The sequence below is a fragment of the Rhipicephalus sanguineus genome, chromosome 8, assembly GCF_013339695.2.
Source record: "Rhipicephalus sanguineus isolate Rsan-2018 chromosome 8, BIME_Rsan_1.4, whole genome shotgun sequence".
Taxonomy (NCBI): domain Eukaryota; kingdom Metazoa; phylum Arthropoda; class Arachnida; order Ixodida; family Ixodidae; genus Rhipicephalus; species Rhipicephalus sanguineus.
The window spans coordinates 84,732,562-84,742,954 of NC_051183.1; the positions used below are offsets into that span (position 1 = coordinate 84,732,562).

Genomic DNA, 10,393 nt, shown 5'->3' on the forward strand with positions numbered 1-10,393 from the left:
AATACAAATGCATTCCAATTTTTTTAATAACAATATCTTGGGTTTTACGAGCCAAAACCATTTCGCCTCCGTCGAAATGCGACCGCTGCGGCCGGGGTCGAACTCGCGACTTTCGGGTAAGCAGCCGAGCACCGGAGCCACATTACTACCACAGCGGACATTGTGAAATTCTTGGAGCTACATCCGCGAGGTGTTGCTTCCAGCATTCTAGTAAATAACGCAATAAAGACAAGCACGTTGCAGTAGATTCACCTTTCATGATAAAAGAAACGAATCTTTATTTGAGCACAGGAAATGCTGCGTGTAAACACTTCAAAATAATGAAAACTGCATACATCTTGTCACCGTAGACTCAAGTTGGTTTGTAAAATGTATAGATATATATGCATAATGAAAATGCAAATTTTTCGTTGAAACACTTAGCATTCGTAGTCTTCCAGGGCTTTATGTTGGCCATTTGTGGTGTGAGGCAGCCCTGCTTCCTTGACTTCTCGACCTTGCTCCCTCTGTCAGGGTTGAATGCTGCGGCTGCCCTAAAAACGAATAATGATTTTTTATGTGTTGCATGACTACGCTGAACACAATGAGCCACACTGAGAACAACATGGATTATGTTGGTAGAGCGTTCAAGAAACCCTCGCATTGCCTCTTTAAGGTGTGCCGTCTGGAATCAGTTAAAAAAATAACCTCATGATCAGGATGGAGATTCATTTCTGCAAAATTACATTATGTTTCATACAATGCTATTTATTGCAGTGTAACGACTTTAAAGGAAATAATGCTCCCTCACAGAACAAAGTTCATGTGCTTTTGAACATACACGCAAATACAGTAAAAAATTATTAATTCGCCATTTCACGGGACCGGAAAAAATGTCTGAATTAACCGAATGCCCAATTATCGAGATTATCAAAAAAATAATAAACAAGTGGCTATTATATCAATGCATTTTCATTTTCTTGATGAATGGGAAAACAGTGCCTATTTTGCATAAGAGTAAAAACCCCAATTCTTGTCATTAGGTTCATCGTTCACAATGAGACCGCGGCCCAAGACCCCGTGTATTAAGCCGAAACGTTTTCTCAACCCATCCCTTATTAAGTACCGCCGCGAGCAACACCACCACGCGCACGTGAGGATCATTTTGTCGCCGAAATATGGCCGGCAACTGAGCGCTTGTCCATCGCAATGTAGCAAGCGAGTTTTATGTCTACATGCAGAGTGCCGCTGAAGGCCCTCCTCTTCAACAGCTTCCACCATGTATGAGCTTTGTGACACTGTGCGCGCATAGCCCAAAGTCAGAACAAAGCTGCCATGCTATTAAACAAAACAATGCTGTCAATAAACAATGCATGTGCTTGCTGAGACCAGAGAACACGGCCGAAGTATCCCATGTTGTAATTAACGATGGTCAGTTTAACGAGCTTTTACTGTACAGGTCTGCGTGTATGTGCACATGCATGACTGCATGGTAGGCACTCTTGGTCTCACAATTTATATCTGCTAAGAATGACACTGAAACCATTGTAGCGCGGACACGGACAAAATGGATGACGGGGCACCACGGGCGCAATTTTCACCACGGATTTTATGGGATTTCCCCAGACAAGCAGGGAAAGAACATACTCATTAAAGCGCATACGTGTACATGTTCTCCATTGCAAACAGTAAGAGACATGAAAAATTCGTGTGTCGCTATATATGCCAAATAAACTTATAGACGTGTCGCCGATGCAATCTGGGCCCATTTTGGGAATTCTCGCTTGACAGCACCAATCCTCGTCGGTCCTTTGCTTTTTTTTTGTTTCTCTTTCTGCGTTCTACTCACAATTATGGTATATCAACTAGCCGGACACACACCTTGCTCCGGCAGCAGAACTGCAAAGAAAATGTGCTAGCTCTTGTTTAAATTAATGAAACTTTTCATGTAGCTTAGTGCTCCCTTCGAAATCCTCATTAAACAATGATTAAAATACTTCACACGTCAACCGCTCTTATACTAGCGTTATTATTTAAAATTTTTTATGACCACTCAGAATTCCCGTAGACAGTTTTACACTTAAGCTGAACATTTCCATTTGGCCATTCCCTCCAACACAATCCCTCATTTGCTTATCCAAATGGGAGTGTAATATCAGATATTGGACATTCTCGAGTACTTGTCTACTTTTGTACTATCTAATGTTGCTTGATCTAAATTAGTTGCATGAATCTTGTTCAAAAAGTCAGAAAAATCACATTAAGTTTTACCTTTGTGTGAACTCCAGTGTTAGGCTGACCTCTTTGCGGTATTCAACAGTAAAGGCGAAGTGTGTAAAAACATTAACTTGAATGCCTGGCACGGTGTGGTGGATTCGATCACAGCATGGTTATCAATACAGATTGTAATTGTCCCGGCAGTCAGAATGTTCACTCCTGGAACAAAATATTTCCCGCTTAGAAATATTAAGCGATATATTGCAAGTATCCCTAACAATACCTTTAGCAATAAGGTACCTTTGGAAGCATAGCATGTCTCTGACGTTATCTTCACTTGTACTTGCCTGCGATAATAAAAGTTATGAAGTTAATTATGCGATAAGTAGCAATTAAAACTCCTGTACCCTGGAGTTCGAACAGGCGTACGAATACAACTAAAAAGTTAGGACAATATTGTTTATTGAACCACAGACATTGTAGAGGTTATATAAAATGGAAATAAATAAACGCTCTCAATAATAGAAAGTAAATTAAAGCAGCGAACAATTTGAGGAGCAGGCCACTGTCAAATAATCCTCTTACCTTCTGGCAGCTCGAGATGCAGCACGACCTTAAGGCACTATAGCATCAGCGCCAACTCAGTGTGATCCATTATGTGGTGTCTCAGCGCAGGTAATTTGGGCTTCCATGACACACAACTATATAAATCCTTTTGCACTCTTCCTTTTTTTTTACAGTCCTATTTTCGTCCTCGCTATCTCGTAGCCACAAACTCAGAGAAGGAACTGGCGGAACACTTTTTTGTACTGTTGCAAAGGGCACTTGATGCAGAATGCATTCATGTTTTTGTGCAGTGCAGCATACTTCATAAAACGTGGCACAGTCGTCTTGGTGCTATCACAGACACTGCAGACATCAATCACTGAAATAAATAAAAAAACTGCAGTTACCGAAAGAAATAGAAAAGTCTGTTATAACGGTAAGCACATCTGTAAGGCTATAAAAAGAAAGGAAAGGAGGCTAATGCCTGACTGTAACAAACATTTTTGCCAATTCAGGGAGAATGAATCTTTTACATTAAATGCTCTAAGTAATTGATGCATATTCATAATGTTTTCAAAAATCCTTTAAAGTCATGCGCATTTGCAGAAACGTGAGGCTAAGCATGCAGACTAATAACACCTGAGCAGGAGGTCGCGCTCAGTGAACCTCCATTACAGAAAGCGTTTACGCAAGGAATCAACAATGCATGCGCAATGACGCTCGCAATGGCGGTTGCGTGGGGAAATTTGTTCAATGACCTGCATCAATCTGGAAAGACTTGCCACCTGAGATGGAGCAAAATGTCCTTCATTTTATGAAAAGCAAAAGGTAAATCGGTTTTATTTTTACTGAAAAACTCGTTAGAGTTGACGTAAGCCATTGGGCCAGAAGACAAGTTGCACCTGCCTACAGGGCCGTAGCCGGAAATTCATTTCGGCGGAGAGGGGTAGTGGCGGGAGGTTTCAACCGCTCTTTATGTATCTTCGTGTGTACATATTTACACATGCAAAATCCAGCAATTATTTGGGGGAGGGGGGAGGTTGAACCCCCCACCCTGGTACGCCAATTCCTGCCTATTACGTGCTGTAAAATATATACCACGATATTCGCTTCTCCGCAAAAAAGCAAAGCAATATATTGCCACGCCCACTTCTTGTCTTGTTTTGATGTATTCGGGTTTGACCGGCAGGGGCGGTTATCAACGCTCGACGCTGTCCGCGAAGCAGTGTTCGAGAAGCTTCCCGATTGCAGTAGATCGTTTTGTTAAGATTGCACCCCTCACGCGAATGTTCCAGCTTTGTCGAGAGATAACGCCGCCACCAGCGATATTGCTGGAAAGTTCGATAGCGCCTGTATAAAAGCCGACGCGCTTGACCGCTTGTCAGCTGATCGACGGACGACGCCCTGTTCGCCGCTATCATTGTACAGCGTGTATTGCTGTAGTTCTAGTTCTCATTTTCCGGCCACAAGTTCGGCCAAATGAACAGTTTCACCCTGCAAACGCCGACTGCTGTCTTCGTCGACGTTACGGCCACGTGACAATATATGTTCAAAATCTATAGACTATTGTGAATGTTTACAAATCGCAGAGCAGTTCTAATGAGCGATTCGCTTCATTAAAGGAGCGATGCGCTTAAAGGAGTAGATATTATTTTTTCAGTGATAGTATTAGCGTAATTACAGTTTGTTTCGCAAGGCGACATTCGGCAGGAAACAGCGCCGTCAAATAAGCAACGTACATTTGTCGCGGTAGCATAGCTGGCTAAGCACGCAAACCAATCTGTCATATGCCATTCGTCTCAGCAGTTCGGGAACCGCTGTTATCTGCCAAGCTGCTCTTTTTGTAGCCTACATGTCGATAGGGCGGAGGTATAGAACGGATGTTCTTCTAAAGCTGTCGACCAAAACGTGCGCATGTCTCCTTTGTTTTTCAGACGCCCTAAACCTCACGCGCGACAGAACGTGCGCCTGAAAGAGCTAAAAATTTCGCGTTCAGCGACGAACACATCTCGAAACTTGGTTGTGTCATTAAAAATTTGTATCGGTACTTTTATTCGACGATGGCGTACAATAACAACTACCGCCAAGCACTGGTGAACAAAACGGGCGAGAGCCAACGAAAGATCCATTCGCCCTTCAATACACCACTAAAAACCAAGTCCGCTTCTCAGGAACCCGGGATTCTTTAACAGTAGTCACGATCGATGTCCACAATATGCCTTCACGCACGGCTAGAACCACAGCGTCGGCGTTGGTGCTCCACTGAGAGATCACATGTGACATGTGCCACGATTCAACGACTGCACTATGACCGCACTTGGGCCCACTTTCCAGAGGTGTTCACGGCTTCATGCCGTTGTGTGTAAACCATGGATAACAACCGCGTATCTAACAGGAGCTCCAAGAGGGACACGCTAATACGAAACGCGCCGAGTTTCTCCTACCGAGAAGAAGACGTGCTCCACCGCAACGCAGGAGGAGAGCGATGACGCAAGGTAGCGCGTGTACACGTCAAGCCCGTGCCCCATTGGTTAGTTACTCGGGGTATCAGTTTCCGAATGGATGTGCCCCACACGTCCATTCGGTAAACTAGGTTTACCTAGGTTATCTATCCTCCGCCAGGAACTCAGCGCTTCGTAAGGAAGGTTATGCAATGATACTACGCCAAGAAGTTATGCGTTCTCATATTCCCACCAGCAATGTTCAAGATACATCGCATTATACAAGGAAGGAGAACTTATCATGCAATGACCACGAAAAAACACTAAACGACGTACACCAAGCCACGACATCATTGCTCAGGGCTATGTTCACTATGTAGGAGAAAGCTACCTATTACACGTAGATACACACACAAAAAGGAAACATTTGTACTCTCATTAAATATGAAAGAACGCTATGCTATGTAACGTCGCTCGGTTAGCTGAGTTGACAGGTATACGCACTTCATTAGTTTTTAGAGGAAGTCGGGCCAAGCAACAAGAAAGAAAAAATAGGTCCAGAAACACAGACTACACAGGTTTGTTGTAATAAAGAAACAAAGCCGGTAAGGTGAACAAATACCTCTCATCATTCTGTACAGCAAAACCTCGTTAATGGTTCCCCGCAGGGAACGCGCATGAAGTGCGCGGCGAACGCTGTAGTATGCGCACTCCAACCGTCCAAGTACATATTCGCATACATTGATGTACGCTGCCGGTACCAGCAAAGAAATAAATGTGCTACAACAGCAGGCGTTCCCTCGAACACCCGCTTACAAGGCCTTATCAGTATTTCTATCATAGCATACAAGAAATTCCGGCGCTCGCACAACGATGTGGTCGCGCGCGCGGCTGACGCGAAGCTGCATTAGAAACTACGCGAGAGCGAATTTCGAAAGCGGGCAGGCATATCAACGAGATCTTACTGTAAGGAACTCTAGTTAAAAGCAAACCACCCACCTTTCAATGACAGGCGCACGAAAAGCAGGAGCAGGAGGGAGCCGTAGCTGCGCATTACGCTGCAGCCATGCGTAGCCGCGCTTCGACGCGAGCGGTAGCCATCTTGTAAATGTAGGGGCCCGCGATGCGCGAACATAGAACCGCAGAAAAGGCTCTGAATATTTGTCACGCGAAATAGCGTTGTGCGAGACACCAGAAAAACATAAAATCTTATTTCATGGATATTTGTAATCTTTGAAGGTATAAAACCTGTCGAGTTTCAATTTTGAGTCGCTTGTTTTGCTGAAGGTCACGAATAACAGGACATTTCGGTTTCTCTTTTTAACAGATTTCCTTCATGGCACATTTACACAAAGTTTCTTTCGCGGTACAGAAATTTCATGTATTTTATGTGTAAATTTACAACCATTTTTTAGAGTGGGCGTCAAGCAGCATGCCAAAAAAAATACAATCACGTAAAAACAATTCCCACGCCCTGTGGGAATTGTTTTTACGTGAAGCAGACAGAGAGTTGTTATATGCTGCATATTTTTGCATTCAACCGTTACGAGGTGGATCGAAGTGTTTTTGTAAGTGTAGTAGTTGCGTGCGCATCGCGAGCTTACCAGGCACGTCGACAACACTGGTGCTTAAAGGGTAACATATGGTCTGACGTAACGTCAGCACTCACGTTAGGGCACATACGTCAGTATTATCGAAACGAAATGCACTTTACGGTGTGATGATGTGAATATCATACACTCTAAGAAAAAAAAGAGTATGCGTCACTCTTTTCGGAGAGTTCTGACTTTCCACGTATAGGACTCTCTTTAAATAGTCACGGTGACTCTCTTGGTGGGTCAGGGTCGGCTCGCTCTAGGAGAGTCCCCTGACCCTCTAGGAAGAGTGGAAAGACTCGCATCCGAAGGATCACGTAGCCACTTATAGGGAGTCAGACGACTCTTGCCGGTAACGCTCCTACGGGGGTCAAGGGACCCACACCGAAGCATCAAGCGACTCCACAAGTATTTTAAGCTACTCATTTGACCCCTGCTCTACTTTTGCGCGACTACTGTTGAAAATAGTGGAGTATTCGTTTTAAGCAAGTCCAATAATACTTGCCGTTCTGCCCAGCGACTGTAAAAAAAGAATAGTTCAGTTTCAGCATTATTTTAATAAAACTCGTCAAAACAACACATATTTTCCAGCAAAGTTATATAGAAAGCGCGAAAAGATGGTCTATAATTTCCAATTAAGAAGTTTGTGTATTCCTCATTTACATGCTTCTATGAGTATAGCCAACTAAAATATGTGACTGTGATGTGCACAGCGTCATATGGTGCTAAATGAACAGCACAAATCGCCATCATGTTTCCATATTTATTCCTTGTGATTAAGAATAAATCAAAAAGTGGTGACGGCTTGAGGCATCAGACTTGTGGCTTGCTAGGTTGTCGCTCCTGTCCAGCGTGAGCACCACGAAAAACGGTATCTGAAAAGCAGAACATGATATTATGATGAGAAAATGAAATTGCAGTAAAGGTTTGCAAAACCTACACAATAAGTGGTTCACACGGGCATAATAAAGGCTAACAACAAAACAACAAAGCACATCCTCCGGCAGCCAGGGGCATGCCGTGAGCGGTTATTGACCGCTTCTTTTACAAACGTAACCCATCCTTACTCAGATAAACAGATGCGAGTACTAGGGCCCGAACGACACCCAGCGCGTGCGTACGCTGTCTACGTCGAGATCAGACATGTCATATGCTAGAATTAGCGCACATAACTCCCACAATCACGTACGCTCACTCGATTCTGTTATAGCGCCCAACGTCATCGCAGTGTATGCAAACCACGAAAACAGCAAACAGAAACGAGGGAAAAGAGTGCACGCCGGCGGCCGCAACAACGCGCGCCGTCGAAAGTCTAGAGCTTTTTCACTTTACCGGCGAGGCGTGTCCAACTTGAATGACTATCGCGTACGTTCTGGCAGCCACCGTACGATATCTGCACCTCAAACTACCGTCTTTAAGCCAACAAAAACCATTATATATAGTGCGTCTGAGCGTTATGTACACAGGCTTTTTTTTCCACGTTCCCACGCGCGGAAGCACGCTGCACACTCAAGGTCGATGGAACTGTTATTATGAAGTAGACTAAAGTGCATCTCAAAACGACATATTGCACCTTCAGTAGTGCAGACACAACGTGCGATCAGCAAGAAATGACCCTCGATAATTGTTTGCATCGCTCACTTTATGGGAGCTTGTACAGCAACGCGCATAACGGTGGTAACTCGTTAACTGACAGCTTTAGATGGGCATCCGTAACAGCCCCGCGGACGCAGGCTGCTGTTGGAAATGGCTGGCGGATTACTTCAGCAAGGCTGCTGCTGACGCCCAGCTAATGCTGTATAATTAGTACCTACGAAAGCAGTACACTCACCGTTAACTGGCGCCCGTTGTCGGTGTCCGCAGCTCCATGAATATTCCACCCTCCAAGCGTCACTTCGTGCACGGAGCCGGCGTCAACACCACCGAAGACGCGTAACCAACGGACCAGGAGACTGAGACGACTGAGAGAGGAGAGCGGCGCGCCACCCCGGCGCCAACACCGTCTGCATCGCCGAGCAAGGCGCCACAACGGCGCCAAAGGGCAAGCGCACGATATGTATGGCGTATACGGCGGCTCTTCTGGCCGAAGCCAATCGAAACGCGCTTCAGGAGGGTCCAGTGACTCTTTCCCAAATGCGAACTCTTTTTCTCTGCCTGTACCTTCCAAAAGGGGTCAGGTGGACACCCGAAGAGAGTCATGGTTCCATGACCCTCTTTTGACTCTCTTTTTTCTTAGAGTGTACGTAACTTTGTTTAGCGTATTCCTCTGGGGTAGAGCAACGCTTCAAGATAACTTGCTGAATCACAGGAATACAAATGGAATGTTTATTAAACTGCAATGAAAGCGGAGCCGACACAGGAGCCACAGACGTTAACCTGACGTGAGACCTGTTTCGTAGGAGGACACTTGTAGTGTTTATTGCGTTGTTATAAAATGAGCCAGCACAACAGTCGCAGCTGACGTTACACCGACATTGCGCCTGCATAATGTGTTCTTCCAAAACAGTTTCTAGACCGTCCGTGGCTCTGTGGTAGACTACCTCACTGGCATGCAGAATGATTGGGTTCGCTTCTTGCTGGAATCCTAATTTTTATTCTTTGCATTTGTGCGGTCAACGCTGCCGATGTCGGTTTTTCTTAATGCTCTCGCATTAACATTACCAGTGTTTGTTCTCGTCGTTCCTGGGTAGATATGAACTGTCAATCATCTGTGGCGCATACCCGTACACCGTGGCCCATGGTACACTGGTATGTGCCACAGGTGTCTGGAGTAAAGGGTTTGACGACGCACGCGACAGGAATTGGACGTTATTCATGTCATGACCAGACAGTCATATTTACAAATCCTCTTGCCCTCCCATGCTCATTTTGGTCTACGCCAAGTTAAGGAGGTGATCACGAGAGCACCCAGACGTAGGCGGCTAGATAGATAAACAGATAGAAACGCTGAAAGTGCTTTGGGTTCACTAAGAAATGCTTCGCATTTAAAAACACCTGCTGTGTGGAAGCCACTGCATCCCGGCAGTTAGCAGGTGTCTCACAATACCGGCATAATAGAAAACCTTTCGTCTGCAGCAGCAGGCATCGTTCTTATAGGTGCTCAAAATTACACCTACGATAGCTCTCGGCGTTATTCAGCGTTCAATGAAGTTTTAGATCACTCTAGTTTAACATCCACGGCCTATTTTGTTCAGTGTATTGTAACAATGAAACCCAGCATGACTGATGGGGTCTTTAAAGCGCTAAGCACACTAATATGTACCAAATTAATGTGCATTTTACATAAAATTTTAAGCCCGAGGTCTACCCTTAAGTCGAATGTTCGCTATGCTTAAGTCTTATTGGCCTAATGGTAATGGGGTCCGTCAGATGGAAGTTATTTTATTTCGAGGGCAAACAGCATTCGAGAGCTCAGGGGGACGTTCAACACCTAGCGACATTGACATTAGTGCGACGCGCTCTATTTGGCCCATACCACCCTGAATGACGATGCGCTAGCAATAACGTCAGCGATGTGAGTGTTTTGACCACGGCGCCGAATGGCGCCGACACCTGGCAACGTTCTCACTCCCAGTGATTAACTTCACTCCTGATGTCTGATCTTCGTCGCGCCGC

The 10,393-nt window shown here is 45.0% G+C and overlaps 1 long non-coding RNA gene across 1 annotated transcript; it reads right to left on the reverse strand.

Annotated features, from left to right (window-relative positions):
- Nucleotides 1-473: 473 nt before the first annotated feature.
- Nucleotides 474-2,334, reverse strand: LOC125759565 (uncharacterized). Its single transcript, XR_007417167.1, has 2 exons — nt 2,251-2,334; nt 474-533 (listed from the first exon to the last, which is right to left on the reverse strand). It is a non-coding gene; the product is annotated as an uncharacterized LOC125759565 (long non-coding RNA).
- Between the last annotated feature and the right edge of the window lie 8,059 nt (nt 2,335-10,393).